This window comes from Cervus canadensis, chromosome 6, assembly GCF_019320065.1.
Source record: "Cervus canadensis isolate Bull #8, Minnesota chromosome 6, ASM1932006v1, whole genome shotgun sequence".
NCBI lineage: Eukaryota > Metazoa > Chordata > Mammalia > Artiodactyla > Cervidae > Cervus > Cervus canadensis.
Window position 1 is genome coordinate 20,777,184 of NC_057391.1, and position 16,512 is coordinate 20,793,695.

Genomic DNA, 16,512 nt, shown 5'->3' on the forward strand with positions numbered 1-16,512 from the left:
CCGGATGAGTGGAAAATGAAAGTGTTAGTCGCTCAGTGGTGTCAGACTCTGTGACCCCATAGACTATAGCCCACCAGGCTCCTCTGTCCATAGGATTTCCCAGGCAAGAGTACTGGAGTGGGTTGCCATTTCCTTCTCCAGGGGATCTTCCTGACCCAGGGATCGAACCTGGGTCTCCTGCATTACAGGTGGATTCTTGACCATTTGAGCCACCAGGGAGGGGTTCATTTCACCTGTTCGGTGCTACTGGTCTGATGTGGAGCCCACTGTGGCTTTCGATCAAGGTAATTACTATAGAAGGTTCTCAGTTCAGTTCAGTTCAGTCGCTCAGTCATGTCTGACTCTTTGTGATCCCATGAATCGCAGCACACCAGGCCTCCCTGTCCATCACCAACTCCTGGAGTTTACTCAAACTCATGTCTGTCAAGTCGGTGATGCCATCCAGCCATCTCATCCTCTGTCATCCCCTTCTCCTCCTGCCCCCAATCCCTCCCAGCATCAGGGCCTTTTCCAATGATAAGGTGGCTGCAAAACCTGGATGAGCAGATCTGAGCTTAGAGGTAGCATGATTAGCTGAATGCAGAGCAACCATCTGGCTTTTCCAGGTTGCCTAAAGCGCAGAAGATCCTATTACAATCTGATGCATGTATCTTTGCCTTCATTAAACTTTTTTTTTTCTAATTTGGCCATGCCATGTGGCACGTGGGGCCCTGAGCTCCCTGAAAAGGGTTCCAGGACTAGAGACTGAACCCAAGTCCCCTGTATTGCAGGGTGGATTCCTAACCACCAGACCACTTCCCTTCCCACTGAAGGGGAGTCCCCTTCAATAACATTTTTTAAAAATTAAAAATAATTTACATGGATTCACCATCTCTTCAACGTTTGTTTTTATCATATTTCTATTTTTTTCAATATGTGTGCGTGTTAGTCACTCAGTCGTGTCCAACTCTTTGTGACCCCCTGGACTATATATAGCCCACCAGGCTCCTCTGTCCATCGGATTCTCCCGGCAAGGATACTGCAGTGGGTTGCCATTTCCTTCTCCAGGGGATCTTCCTGACCCAGGGATTGAACCCGGGTCTCCTGCATTGCAGGCAGACTCTTTACCGATAATAGGGGGTATAAGAATAGTATCTTGTTACTGTCTTAATTTGAACATCCCTAATTGGAGAAGGCAATGGCACCCCACTCCAGTACTCTTGCCTGGAAAATCCCATGGACGGAGGAGCCTGGTAGGCTGCAGTCCATCAGATCACTATGAGTTGGACATGACTGAGCGACTTCACTTTCACTTTTCACTTTCACACATTGGAGAAGGAAATGGCAACCCACGCCAGTGTTCTTGCCTTGAGAATCTCAGGGATGGGGGAGCCTGGTGGGCTGCCGTCTATGGGGTTGCATAGAGTTGGACACAACTGAAGTGACTTAGCAGCAATTACTAATGAGATCAAGCATATTTTGGTACATTATTCTGTATTTCCTCCTTCTTAAATGTAATTCAGGTCAAATGTGGTCTACTTTTTATTAGATGGCTTATCTATCTTTTATGGCTTTGTAAAAATCAATATATTGATTCTATATTATGCATACTAAACATTTGTGCATTGTCTCTGTCACAAATATGTTCTCCCTGTTTGTGATTTGCCTTTAACTTTACTTTGGGGTCATTTAATAAACAGAAACTCTTAATTTAATTTAATATATATACACACATATATATTTTTGGCCACATGCTGTGCGATTTGTGGTATCTTAGTTCCTCAGGAGTGCGAGCTCAGACCGTTAGGAAATTCCCAGAAAACTCTTAATTGTAATGTAGCTTAATTTATCAAAGTTTTCTTTTTTGTTTAGAAATTTTCTGTTCTTTAGTAAACTCTTCTGTATACTGGGGTCCAAAACAATATTCTTCTCTTTTCTTCTGAAAGTCTTGTGTGGGGTTGTTTCTTGGCTCTTTATTTTGCTCTGCTGGCCATTTTGTGTATATTCATGTCATGACCACCTTGCCTTAATCATTCTTCTTTTATGTCTTGTTATCTGCCTAGGCAAGTCCTCCCTGCCATCTTCTTTTTTAGCAATGTCTCAACTATTCTAGAATCTTTGCTGATTTACATTTTACTCCCAAAATGGGATCATAATGTTATTACTGGTTGATAACTTGCTTAAAAAAAAACCTTAATAAATATTGTGAATATTTTGGAATTACATAATGCTGTAAAATATAATTTTAACTACATGAAATATTATAATTTAGATATACTATAATTTACTCATTTCATCCCCCATTCTTGATATTTAAGTTGTTGCCAAATTTTCTTGTTATAAGCAGTTTTATGGTGAATATTCCTGTGGTAAAATATTCATGCCTATTTTCTCAAGATGGAAGTAGGATGTTTAAGGATTTGTTCAATTTTAAGTTTTTTTGATAGAAATTACTACGTTATTTTTTAGGAAGTTCATATGAACTGTGTGATAGTGAGGTTGCAGGGCAGGTACCCTTACAAAAAGGGAACATTATCATTCCCAAAAACAAAAAGCAAAAAGAACCCTCACATTTTCCAGCTCCATGGGCAAAAAATGTAAAACCAGGTTAAATTTGGTTTACAAATCTAATCTGGATTAGCACATTCTGTGTATTTTTCCAGTGAACAGCCCTGAGATTTCGTACCATGAACATGTACCTAAATATCATCTCCCTTTATCCCATTAGAGGTACTGAGCTGGGCGGATGGCCCATGGAGAACAGAGTGCCCCGGTGATGGAGTTTATCTTGCTGGGATTTCCTCTCAGCAGGCAGGTGGAGCTGCTGTTCCTTGGTGCTCCTGCTGCCCATGTTCCTGCTGACACTCATGGGAAACCTGCTCATCATCTCCGTGGTGCTGTCCTTCACCCGCCCCCACACCTCCATGTACTTCTTCCTGTGCAACCTCTCCATCCTGGACATCCTCTTCACCTCTGTCATTTCCCCAAAGCACTGGCCAACTTAGTATCTGGTGATAAAACCATCTCCTTTGCTGGCTGTATCACCCAGTGCTATTTCTACTTCTTCCTGGGCACAGCAGAGTTTCTCCTGCTGACAGTCATGTCCTATAACTGCTATGCCACCATCTGCTACCCCCTGTGGTACAGCACCATTATGAGGCCCCCTGTCTGCATCAGGACAGTTGTGTTCTCTTGGGTGGGAGGCTTCGTATCTGTGCTCTTTCCAACCATCCTCATCTCCCAGCTGCCCTTCTGTAACTCCAACATCATTAACCACTTCTTCTGTGACAGTGGACTTTGCTGGCCCTAGCCTGTGTGGACACCACCGCCATCGAGCTGATGGATTTTATGCTTTCATCCACGGTCATCCTCTGCTGCATAGTTCTCGTGGCCTTTTCCTATATGTACATCATCCATAGTGAGTATCCCTTCTGCAAGTGGAAGAAAGAAGGCCTTCAAACCTGTGCTTCCCACTTGACCATAGGTGTGATTTCCAGCAGTATCATGGTGTTTATCTATGTGACTCCATCCCAGAAAGAATATCTGGAGGTCAACAAGGTCCCCTCAGTCCTGAGCAGTGACTCCATTCCTCAGCCCCTTCATATATACCCTGCGGAATGATACAGTGTTGAAGGTCCTCAGGGATGTGTGACTGGGTTCGAGCAGGTTTGGAAAAGAGGATGAGGACAACGCTGAGGAGAGGAGTGTCCTCTGTCAGTGACCACAGAGGAGAGGAATAGTTCCTCTTCCTCTTCACTACCAGGTACCCATTGTACAGACTCCCAGTATTAAAAGAGAGGAATTTTTTTTAGGAAAGAAAAAGAAAGGGGCTTCCCACGTGATCCAGTGGAGTTAAGACTCTGTGCTTCCAATGCAAGGGGAGTATGTATGATCTCTGGTCGGGGAACTAAGATCCCATGTTCCATGCGTCATGGCCAAAAAGCAAAAATTAAATAAATAAATAAAAATAAAAGACAGGACTTGCCTTAGCAAAAGAGTGAGCTAGCTGAGGGACCCTGAGTGGTCTATAGCAGAAAGAGGTTGAGCTGGAGACAGGGACTTGGACTCTGGCCTTGGTTCTAACTCTAACTCTGTGGCCACAATGGGTCACCATGTCACCTGCCACTCTGGCCCTCAGTGGTCTCCTCTGAAGTGCATCAGGGCTTGACTTGATCTCTAAGTTCTGTCCACACTGAATATTTCAAGAATTGCAGAAGGGTCTACAGCCTGTGTGTGTCCTGTTTGAAGTCCCAACATATTTGACCCCCTTTCCTCATGGATCCTGAATACAACTCTTCTATCAACTTGATACAAAGTCTTTTTTTTTCATTTATTTTTATTAGTTGGAGGCTAATTACTTTACAATATTGTAGTGGTTTTTGCCATACATTGCCATGAATCAGCCATGGATTTACATGTGTTCCCCATCCTGAACCCCCCTCCCACCTCCCTCCCCATTCCATCTCTCTGGGTCATCCCAGTGCACCAGCCCTGAGCACTTGTCTCATGCATCCAACCTGGACTGGCGATCTGTTTCACACTTGATAATATACATGTTTCAATGCTGTTCTCTCAGATCATGCCACCCTCGCCTTCTCCTATAGAGTCCAAAATTCTGTTCTGTACATCTGTGTCTCTTTTTCTGTCTTGCATATAGGGTTATCGTTACCATCTTTCTAAATTCCATATATATGCGTTAGTATACTGTATTGGTGTTTATCTTTCTGGCTTACTTCACTCTGTATAATGGGTTCCAGTTTTATCCATCTCATTAGAACTGATTCAAATGTATTCTTTTTAATGGCTGAGTAATATTCCATTGTGTATATGTACCACAGCTTCCTTATCCATTCGTCTGCTGATGGGCATCTAGGTTGCTTCCATGTCCTGGCAATTATAAACAGTGCTGCAATGAACATCGGGGTACATGTTGACACAAAGTCTTTCCTAGTTCTTTCTCCATGGATGCCCTTTCCTTCTGTTTTCTCTAGGAATCTTTCTAGGAATAATCTTCATTATCAGGCCACTGTTATATCCTGTGCCCCACTGTCTTCCCTCAGTGGACATTTGTAGTGACTGTGGTGGATATATGTAGTCCATGTTATTTAATAACACTGCTTTCTGTACTAGAACACATTCATAACACCCAACATGCTCGCATTCTTATGTAAGACATGCCCTGTTCCCTCAGCTTCCAAGGACTGACCCATGGATGGATAATCTGCCTGAAGGCACAATGCATTGCCTGGCCAGTGATCTATGACCTGTGTGGCTTGGCTGGGACAGATAAATTGTACAAACAAATGTCTCTTTTTTGAGAGTTTGAAATAAGAGAGGTAGTGATTTTACCAGACAATGGTGATGTTCCCTCTGGAAGCTCAAATAGACTTGGTGCCTGGAGTGGCCATTTGGGGCAGGTACAAGCTGATGAGTAATTACTTTGGGGGGGGCAGGGGTTCCTCCATCTCTTCTTTTTTTTGTGATTGAAGTGTAGTTGATATATAATTTGTGTTAGTTTCAGGTGTACACCAAAGTGATACAGTTATACATATTCAGTTATGTATATTCATATACATGTATATATGAATATATATTCTTTTTTAGACACTTTACATTATAAGTTATTGCAACAAGCTGATGAGTAATTAGAGGAGCCCAGTCTGCCCATCACAGAGAATAATAGAGAAAATAGAAAATAGAGAAGAGATGGATGAGAGTCAGCTCAGTTGCAGAGATAAGAGTGAAGGGCCCTCCTCTCTAATGACTTCCCAGGTCAAGACGCTGACAGTTTTATTTCCTATTCCTGGGTTTGATGAGGTTGCCAGTACCCATATATCAAACCTGTCTTTATTGAGCACTTTTGAGAAGGTCATTATTTCTCATGACTAAAAAACAGTTTGACTAAAGCTCTCTCTCTGCACCAAGTATAGCCCTTCCCCCTTTCTGAGGAACTAGAAAGATGCCTATTTCTAACTAAACTTTTTGGATTCTTGGTGCCCAAACACTGCCTGAGATATCTGAGAGGCACCATGTAGGTCTATGGCTCAGGTCAGTGCAAGCCAGATTTTTTTCAATGTCACCAGAAACACTAGGGTTTACATTCCTGTCCTCCTTGACCTCTAGCACTGCAGTATGCGTCTTGCCTGAATTAACACCTATGCTTTTCATGGAACACGCTCCTAAGGCAACTCTGTAGAGTGCTGGAAACAAAGGCCACTCAAATGAGAATAGGGGTTATGGATTTCCCTGGTGGTCCAGTGGTTAAGACTCTGTGCTTTTGATGCAGGGGGCCCAGGTTCAATCACTGGTCAGGGAACTAGAACACAAATGGTGACAAATGGTGTGGTCAAGACCTCTTACATTTGTCACAGGTAATATCCTAATTTCATCTGGTAATTGCATAGTCCTCTGTTAGCTAATTAGCTTTATCCAGAGGAAAAATAAACATCTCATATCTTTATGATGGAAGGTAGTTTGAGAATGAGGCATCCCTCCAAGCTAGGTTCCTATTCTCCCACGGAGACTGGGAGAAAGGGTGCCATCTTCCTTGATTCTACTTCAAAGAGATGGTTCCAAGGTCCTGAAGAAAGACTTGCTGGGTCACAAAGCTGACCAGAGGCTGATTTAAAATTTAAAACTAGAGATTTATGTACATTTAAGATTTATATATGTAAACATACTTTAATATTTATGTACATTTCAAAGAACAGACAGAACTCACAAGTTTTCTAAAGTATATGTCTCAGAAAAGGGAAAGAGACAGCTCTTCTCTTATTTTCAACAGGGAGAATTTAGCCTTATAGATGAAAAATTAATCAGCCAATCTAATAAACAAATGGAAAATTTTATTTGAGCTGACTTTGAGGATTATAACCCAGCAGGAGCATCTCAGAAAGCTCTGAGAACTGTTGAACCAGTAAGAAGTCAAGACAAAGTTATATGAGTTTCTTGAGACAGAGGGTTGTATATCAAATGACATATTATTGACAGTTTATGTAATCCAGATCTAAACTTCATTATGGGCTTCCCTGGTGGCTCAGATGGCAAAGAATCTCCCTGCAATGCGGGAGACCCGGGTTCAGTCCCTGGGTTGGGAAGATCCCCTGGAGAAAGGAATGGCAACCCGCTCCAGTTTCTTGCCTGGGAAATCCCATGGACAGAGGAGTCTGGCAAGCTACAGTCCATTGGGTTGCAGAGTATCTGATATGACTGAGCAACTAACACATACACACATACACATACACACACACACACACACACACTCTTCATCATGGTAGATCAAGTTACACCTTATAAGATCAAAAAGCACTGTTATCTTTTGGGAGTGTGGCCTCCCTATGTAGCAAAGTAGGATCTTCCCTGATCAGGCATAGAACCCATGTCCTCTGCATTGGGAACCCGGTCTTAACCACTGGACAACCAGGGAAGTCCAGAAATGCTAACTTTAAGGGGTTGTCCTGCTGATTCTAAGAGAATGTTGCTTTTTATGTCTGAGCAGGTATTCCTGCCAACTGGGGAGGTTTGGTCAATGCATAATTCAGATACACAATGCACAATGGGGAAGAGAGGAGGCTAGAGGGCAGAGAAGAAATTTTTCTGTTAAATTTTTCTTGTCTTGCTATAAAATATGAATTTTACCTCACAGCCTCTTACTTTACTTCTGTTTGACCTTACATAGCCCTCTGGGAGTCCATTCCTGCAATGCTTTTTGCTTCTCCAAGCTTTGTCGACTATTAGGTAAATGCCTGTGCTGGGCTAGGTAGGAATCAAAGTGAGCACACCTGATTCCTGTCTGATAGTGACAGATAAATATAAATCAAAATGAGGATCACCTTTGACTGGAGAGCTTTTTTGTTTCTGATTTTTAATTTTTAACTATAAAAATACACATTCATTGTAAAATTTCAGCCAGTACTGAAAATAAACCATAAAATAAACCATGAGAATTTTATCAGCCAATTCTACTCTCCAGCAGCAAACATTATTAATTAAGCAATTTGTGCTTTTGAGACCGTGCACCTCAGATGGGTCTTGAACCAACATCTTTTAACTGAGATCATACGCTTGGTCTTAGGACTTAATAAAGCCTAGGTTCTTGATGTCTTGTCACAGAAAGAATTCAGTTAGAGACAGTGATAGGTAAGGAGTGGACTTAGGAGAAGCATATTCCACAGACAGAGTATGGACTGTCAGAAGGTGAGAGGCCCTAAAATATGGTTGGGTAATTTCATAGGCTAATAAGTGGGAGATTTCCAGGAATTAGGCCACTGCCCATTTTTGGCCTTTCATGATTGGCTTCAGAATTGTCATGACACTGGTGGGTATGTCATTTAGCTTGCTAGTGAATTATAATGAATGTATAATCAGTCTCAAGGTCCACTGGAAGTTGAATCTTCTGCCATCTTGAGCTGCGTTGTTTCTAACCAGTTTTTTGAGGGTTTTTTGTCTTTCAAACTTTTATTTAAGGGCACTGATCCATGATGGATTTTAGATCTTGCTGAATGCAGCCACGTCCATAGACTGTACATACTCGTCAAAAGCGGTGATCTGCTCCTCCAGCATGTCTGTTCCAACTTTGTCATCCTCAACTACACATTGTATTTGAAGTTTTTTAATGCCATACCCAACCAGAACTAGTTTAGAAGAGCCTCAGACCAAGCCATCTGCTTGAATGCTTCTGACACATTCCTCCAGTTTTGCCATATCAGTCTCATCATCCCAAGGTTTCCATGTCTAATAAGATGGAAGACTTGGCGACAAGTTTTGGTTTTTTGGCTTTCTTTGACTCACACTGGGAAAGGCGTTCTTCTCTTAGCCTCTTGGCTCCTTCACTTTCCTCCTCCTCATCAGATCCAAAGAGATCACTGTCATCATCATCTTTACTATCTGTAGCTCCTCTTTCTGTGGTGTCTTCCGCATTAGCAGGGCCATACTTGCCCAAAGCTTTCTTCACTCCTGGCAGGCTGGCCTTTTCCTTCTCATTAGATTTGATGTGATTATGCCAACACAGGGCATGACACAAGTCGGCAGGTGGTAGGCCAGAGATGGCTTCAAATACTGCCACATCTGCTTGTGATGGCACATACCCCTCGATGTAACTCTTGTCTGCCAAGTAGTCTTTGAGCACCTGGAGGCCAGCAGGGCTTTTCAAGTCTCCAAAACCCATGGCGATGGCTAATCTAGAACTGGGAGGCAGCGGAGGAAAAGAGGCGAGCAACCAGTCAGCGCCAAGCGCTAAGAGGAAAAAAGGCTGTTCTAACCCGTTTTTGTCATGTCCTACTGCTATGTCTTTCTTTTAAAGGTTGTTCCCTGCCCCCTTTCCTCCTGTTTCACTTGTAGAACATGCACATATTTATTTATACAAGCTTTTATTTTACAAAAATGGGATGGCATTATATGAATTGTCTAAAGTATCTTTCCATGTCAACACCAACAAAACTACATAATTTACTTTTAGATGTCACATTTATAAACAGTGGACACTGAGATTTCTAGTATACTGTTAATGGTGCTAAAATTTATTAGCATAATTTCCTACTCTTAGTTGTTGTTTAGTCGCTAAGTTGTGTCCAACTCCTTTGTGACCCTGTGGACTGTAGCCTGTCAGGCTTCTCTGTCCATGGGATTTCCCAAGCAAGAACACCGGAGTCGGTTGCCATTTCTTCTCCAGGGGATCCTCCTAACCCCGCGATGGAAACTGCATCTCTGGCATTGCAGGCAGGATTTTTTTACTGCTGAGCCACTAGGGAAGCCCTGATTATCTTGTGATAGAATACAAAAGTTTCTTCCTTATTACAGGGTGACTGCATTTTTATATTCTATATTTATTGATATAGAAAGAATACATGTATACATACATATGTGTTTAAAAATATTTAATGTGGTTATTTCTAGGTAGTGTAATTATGGATGATTTTTAAAATATTTTAATTAATTAATGTATTTATTTATTTTTGGCTGCACTGGGTCTTTGCAGCTGCTCTTGAGCTTTCTCTAGTGGACAGTGGGGGCTACTCTCTAGTTGAGGTTTGTGGGCTTCTCATTGTGGTAGCTTCTCTTGTTGCAGTGCTCAGCCTTTATGTGCACGGGTTTTGGTAGTTGCCACTCACAGGCTTAGTTGCTCCAAGGCTTGTGGAATCTTCCTGGACCACGGATCGAATGGATGTCCCCTGTATTGGCAAGTAGAATCCTATCCACTGGACCACCAGGGAAGTCCTGAATGATTTTTTAAAAGTCCTGTTCTCCTTATTTCATTAAAATGAAAATGTTTTGTTCACACAAAAAAGGAAAAATTTCCCGGAACTGAACTTCTGCTCAGGTCGGAGTCCAGTGGAACCATCGCATCTACCTAGGAATGCAAGGAATGAGCCCTAATATTGCATTAGTTTTTTTGGCAGCCTCATCCTTTACCACTTCAACTGACCTTTCAGTTCACTAAAACCTTCATATTGGTTTAACATTTTCACATGAACTGTGTCCTTGCTTTACTTATTTGATTCATTTTTCAGTGTAAGAGACTTGTCATTTGTTCCTGCTCATAGTTTGATCACATCAGAAAACAACCAGTGCAATTTTCTGATTGGTGAAGGCTTTTTTTTTTCCTCAGCAGGATCCTTTGGGGAAACAAAATACTGGAACTTCACACCAGAGAACTAGCTGTCCCTTTTGAGCCCCTCAGGTAATTTTTCTTGGAACATTTTGAAATCTGACTTGAAATCTATAAAAGTTATGTCTGACCATCTTTCTTTGACATTCCAGGAAGTGACAAAAATAAAATAGAAACAGACACAGAGAACAAAGGAGTGGTAGCCAGAGGGGACGGGGTGAGGGAGCAGGTGAAATGGGTGAATGGGATTAAGAGGTACAGACTCCTAGTTATAAAATAAACAAGTCACAGGGATGTAATGTACAGCATAGGGACTAATGTCAATAATGTAATAATTGTGTTGGTGACAGATGGTTACTAGGCTTATCATGGTGATTATTATATAATGTATAAAAATATCAATCACTATGTTGCATACCTGAAACTAGTATAATATATCCATTATAATTCAATGTAAAAAATTCTAGTAAGTGAAGTTGTCAATAGGGCAAGACTTTACTAGGTGCTTTGCTTCCAGCAGAGGGAGACTTGGAGTTGATGCCCTGATTCTGGGACCTCTGGCACCTTAGTATCTTGCCTTGGAACAGTTTTGCAACCTGAATTTAAAAAGCATCATCCCTCCATGTCTTCCTTTCATCTTGACATCTATTCTGTAACTCCTACCAGATGTTATTTTCCTGTCATCCAAATGCTTTCATTTGCAGTTTTGTGATTTCCCTTTGGACTTATATAGTAAGTGTTGAATCTTTAATTAGATCTGCTTCCTATGAACACTGTTATCTTTCCATGGTCATCCTCCAGTCATGAGTTCTAGATCAACTATTTATCTTCTTGTGAAAAGATTCAAGTTCCTTTCCCATTCTGGTCTTCTCTGATGCAGCACTTCCAGGCTTTAGGATTTTATTAAAGTTAACTAATTACAGGGAAAAATCCCTTGAAATTGATGTATTTGACAAAAAAGAAATGATATTCCCTCTTATTCCAAACAATCTTAGAATGTCACCATTTTTTTCATAAAAGAACATAGCTTAATCTTTGTAGGGTTAGAAAGGATAAACTTTCAAAGTTAAAAAGTACCGAAAAAATATTATTTTGTTTTAAACCAGAAATCCTTTGTCACGGTCCAGCTCCAGTCTGCAGACTCATGCAGGAAACCACTACTGTAATACCTGTCTGTGTTCTTGTTTGTTTTTCATTTATTTATTTTTTAATTGAAGGATAATTGCTTTATAGAATTTTGTTTTCTATCAAACCTCAACATGAATCAGCCATAGGTGTACATATATTCCTTCCCTTTAGAACCTCCCTCCCATCTCCCTCCCCACCCCACTCCTCTAGGTTGATGCAGAGCCCCTGCTTGAATTCCCTGAGACATACAGCAAATTCCTGTTGGTTTTCTATTTTACATGTGGCAATGTAAGCTTCCATGATACTCTCTCCATACATCTCGCCCTCTCCTCCCCTCTCCCCATGTCCATAAGTCTGTTCTCTATGTCTGTTTCTCCATTTTAATATTGATTTATTTATTTGGTTCTCCCAGGTCTTAGTTTGGCTTCCCAGGTGGTCCAGTGGTAAAGAATCTGCCTGCCAATGCAGGAGACATAAGAGATGCAGGTTTGATCCTTGGGTTGGGAAGATCTCCTGGAGAAGGAAAGGGCAACCCACTCCAGAATTCTTGCCTGGAAAACTCGATGGGCAGAGGAGCCTGGTGGGCTACAGTCTATGGGTCACAAAGAGTCAGACACGACTGAGTGACTGAACACACACAGACACACACACACACACACACAGGTCTTAGTTGCGGCGCACAGGCTGGGATCTTTAGTTGAGGCATGTGAACTCTTAGTTGTGGCATGTAGGATCTAGTTCCTTGACAGGGATTGAACCCTGGCCCCCTGCATTGGGAGCCCAGAGTCCTAGCCACTGGACCACCAAGGAAGTTCCTGTAATACATATTTAGGCAGCTTTATTTGGACACTTTTCTCTTTCCTTGAAAGTTTTGGGAAGTACATGATGCCCATTTTTTTAGTTGCCATATAATTTACCAGAGGTCCATAAATCTTTTGTTATAAGTCACAATCCCTCCCCCAAATCCTGTTCTCTGACCCCATGTCAATTATCAGGTGTTAGCCATGTGCTATTTCTTTTCCAAAGTCAGACTCTTCACACAGAGACGAAAATACCATCCACAACCCCATGTCCTTCAGAGTCGTCTTTGTCCCAGGCTTCTGAAGGTTGTATAACTTGTTCTCACATGTATCAACTCAAATACGAGATTGCCTAACTATAACAAGACGCCACATCAGGCCTCAGAACACACTGGAGGAAGGAGTATCATTAGCAAGGTCAGGTCTGCAGAGCGTTCCTCCTATCCCTTTACAGAATCACCAACCAACAGACTGGGGTCTTGTCTTCCTGGGCTGGAGGAGGGCTCTGTGCATCTGTTGGCATCAATGGATCCTCCTTAATCTAGGAATTCATTATACTCACAGGTGTCAAGCTAGGATTGTCTTTCCTCCTCAACCCTAGAGAAGAGTGGTATTTAGTGGGATAAAGGTAAAGACTTCTCTGGTATAACCATGGTGAACTTATGCTATGGAAAACAGTCAACATGAGCAAATGAAGAAATGGTTTGTCTTGAGCTATTTCCCCTGGATGGCGTTGGGACTGACCCTCAAAATCTCAAGTACCTCTCTTGCTTCTTTCTGCTAGACTAGGACCCTGGGGACTTCCCCCGTGGTCCAGTGGTTGAGAGTCTATCTTGCAATGCAGGGCATGTGGGTCTGATCCTTGGTCAGGAACTAGGATCCCACATGCTGCGGGGCAGCTAAGCCCATGCACTGCCACAACTGAAGAGAAGCCCATTTACTGAAAGTAAGACCTAACACAGCAAATAAATATTTTAAAAAAGAGAGCGTTATAGATAGACCAGGACCCTAGTAGAGAGGGTGGAGCTCAGAGAGAAAGGACCCTCTAGACCCCATCTAAGGAGGATTCAGTGTGAACTGATAGGTCACATGATGAGAAAAGTGATGTTTTGCACCAATTATTGCACACTATTATCAGCCAGTAGGATCATTTTCTATCTGGTTACAAACTGTACCTGCAGCTGTGGGCTTTCAGCATGACATGCCAGAGTGAAGAGAGGTATTCATCAAGATTTCACCGCCCTTTTGGCAATGAAGTCAGACTGCATTTTTAGCACACATATTTTGGTGTCTATCCCTGAGGAGGAAGTTATATTTAGCACATTTCCTGCTAGCCACCGAACAGTGCAAGACCTTCTGAGTCTGGAGTTAGTCACAGCCCTTTATGTCTATCTGTGGAAGGCCTCCTTGTAAACTGCTAGGCCTGTGAGGAGCCTGAATTGACAGCGTGAACTGTAACCATAAATCCTTAGAACCCACCAGGAAAGGTGCCGATTGGGTGGTATGTTCATAGTGATTTCTTAGTCCCTGCCCTGGGAAGGTCAGGAAGGCCCCAGTCAGATAGAGTGTGTGTGTGTGTGTACATGCTGGCATGCATTCATGTGCTGAGTGTGGTAGTGTAAACAGGGCACTCTGAGCGACCTTCCTCAGACTTAAAAAAAAATTTTTTTTTTAACTAGAGTATCATTGATTGACAATGTGTTAGTTTCTGTTGTACAGCAAAGTGAATCAGTTATACATATACCTGTATCCATTTTTTTAAGATTCTTTTCCCATACAGGTTATTACAGAGTATTGAGAAGTTTCCTGTATAACTCGTGTATAGCTATACATTAATTAATCTGTTTTCTATATCAATTACAATCTCCCAGTTTATCCCCTCCCTCTTTTCTCCCCTGGGAGCCATAAGTTTCTTTTCTACCTCTGTGACTCTATTTCTGTTTTGTAAATAGGTTCATTTGTACCGTCAGATCCTTCTTGTACCTGCTTCTGAGCAATGTGTTTGCACTGTGTTGGAAAATCAGGTCAGTATATTATGCAGCCTCCCAAAGAGAAGTGGTTCTGGAGCAAACAGGGGATGGACTTTCAGGGCCATAGGCCCTACTTCTCCACATGGATCTCCTGGGTCAAGGGTCAGAGACACAAAATCTCTTAGATCAGTGCCTGCAGACAGGGGGCATCAGAATCTCCCAGGGCATGTGTTTAAACGCAGATGTCACGGTCTAACTCCACACAGGTATACTGAATCAAACTCTGGGGTATACAGTCCGGGAATCTATATTTTAAAAAGTACCCCAAGTTGTTTTGTGATGTGAGCAGCTTTGCTGACTACTGTCTCACTTGGCCTTTTCTCCAATGGGATGGTAGCGCACTCTGTGTTGACATCAAGTCCTTTTGACTTTGCCTCCTAAACATTTCTTTCATCTTCTATGTGTCCATTAGTCCCTGGCCAAGTCCAGTTCAGTTCAGTTCAGTTCAGTCGCTCAGTCGTGTCCAACTCTTTGTGACCCCATGAATCGCAGCACGCCAGGCCTCCCTGTCCATCACCAACTCCCAGAGTTTACTCAAACTCATGTCCATCGAGTCGGTGATGCCATCCAGCCATCTCATCCTCCGTCGTCCCCTTCTCCTCCTGCCCCCAATCCCTCCCAGCATCAGGGCCTTCTCCAATGAGTCAGCTCTTCACATGAGGTGGCCAAAGTATTGGAGTTTCAGCTTCAGCATCAGTCCTTCCAGTGAACACCCAGGACTGATCTCCTTTAGGAGGGACTGGTTGGATCTCCTTGCAGTCCAAGGGACTCTCAAGAGTCTTCTCCAACACCACAGTTCAAAAGCATCAATTTTTCGGCGCTCAACTTTCTTCACAGTCCAACTCTCACATCCATACATGACCACTGGAAAAACCATAGCCTTGACCAGACGGACCTTTGTTGGCAAAGTAATGTCTCTGCTTTTTAATATGCTATCTAGGTTGGTCATAACTTTCCTTCCAAGGAGTAAGCGTCTTTTAATTTCATGGCTGCAATCACCATCTGCAGTGCTGCCTGCAACTCTGGCCTGGACCACTGCGGTGGCCTCCAAGCTTCCCCTGCAGGGACTCATCCCCCACCAGTCGGTACTCCACACAGCAGCAGCGAGAGTGGTCATTTCCAGTCTTAGATTCTGTCACACTCCCCTCATTCTGACCTTCACTCCGGTATTTCTTCCCATTGCTTTTAGATGAATATGACATTCTTCTCACAGCCAGAGGCCTGGATCACCACCCACCTCCCCAGCCTCTTCTCCCAGCCATTGTCCCTGCTAATAGGTGTCTCCACAGACCCGCCCCCACCCCCTTCACTGCCCTTCCTTCAGGCTCAGAGGTCATCACCTCTCCAGGTATGCCTTCCCAACCTCTCAGGGGCCACACTTTTCAGTCGCAGTTTTATACTGATTGATGTAATAATCTGATTAAACACAAGTTTCCATGTAGAATGTAATTTCTCATGAAGGCAGGGACCATGTTTCTTCACTATCATAACCTAGTTATCACCAACAGTGATACCTGTTGATACCCCTGGTGATAACAGGCACTGCTGGTAATGATTTGAACATGTTTGGACACTTGGCACACCTCACTTCTCTTGGCTCAATCAAAATAAAAATTTACTGAACAAGAACTAGGTGCCAGACATGCCCCTTATTGCTTAAGCAGCTTGTGGTCTGGGGAGGAAAGACAGGCATAAAACAAGTGACTACAAGTATAAGTTTTACAAAGGAGCATTTGAGTAAGCCACGGAGGCACAGAAGAAGGGGTGCAGGTCTCATCTGGTGGGGGGGGGGGGTAGGTCAGTGGAAGGCTTCCCTGCATAATGCATAAGGAACATTTGAACTGAGGTGAGGATGAGTGGTTTCCCTGGTGGCTCAGATGGTAAAGAATCTGCCTGTAATGTAGGAGACCTGGATTCTATCCCTGGGTCTGGAAGATCCTGTGGAGAAGGGAATGGCAATCCACTCCAG

At 42.8% G+C, this 16,512-nt stretch overlaps 1 long non-coding RNA gene, 1 other non-coding gene and 1 pseudogene across 2 annotated transcripts in view; 2 read left to right on the forward strand and 1 right to left on the reverse strand.

Annotated features, from left to right (window-relative positions):
* The window catches only part of LOC122443227, a 43,466-nt gene extending 28,928 nt beyond the window's left edge, over positions 1-14,538 (forward strand). The window contains exons 3-4 of the long non-coding RNA XR_006269951.1: positions 10,586-10,657; positions 14,466-14,538. This is a non-coding gene — a long non-coding RNA (uncharacterized LOC122443227). The remainder of the gene's footprint in view (positions 1-10,585; positions 10,658-14,465) is intronic.
* On the forward strand, positions 6,223-6,295 carry TRNAK-UUU. The gene has a single exon. It is a non-coding gene; the product is annotated as a tRNA-Lys (tRNA).
* Positions 7,150-9,198, reverse strand: LOC122443221 (annotated as a pseudogene).
* Positions 14,539-16,512: the final 1,974 nt, after the last annotated feature.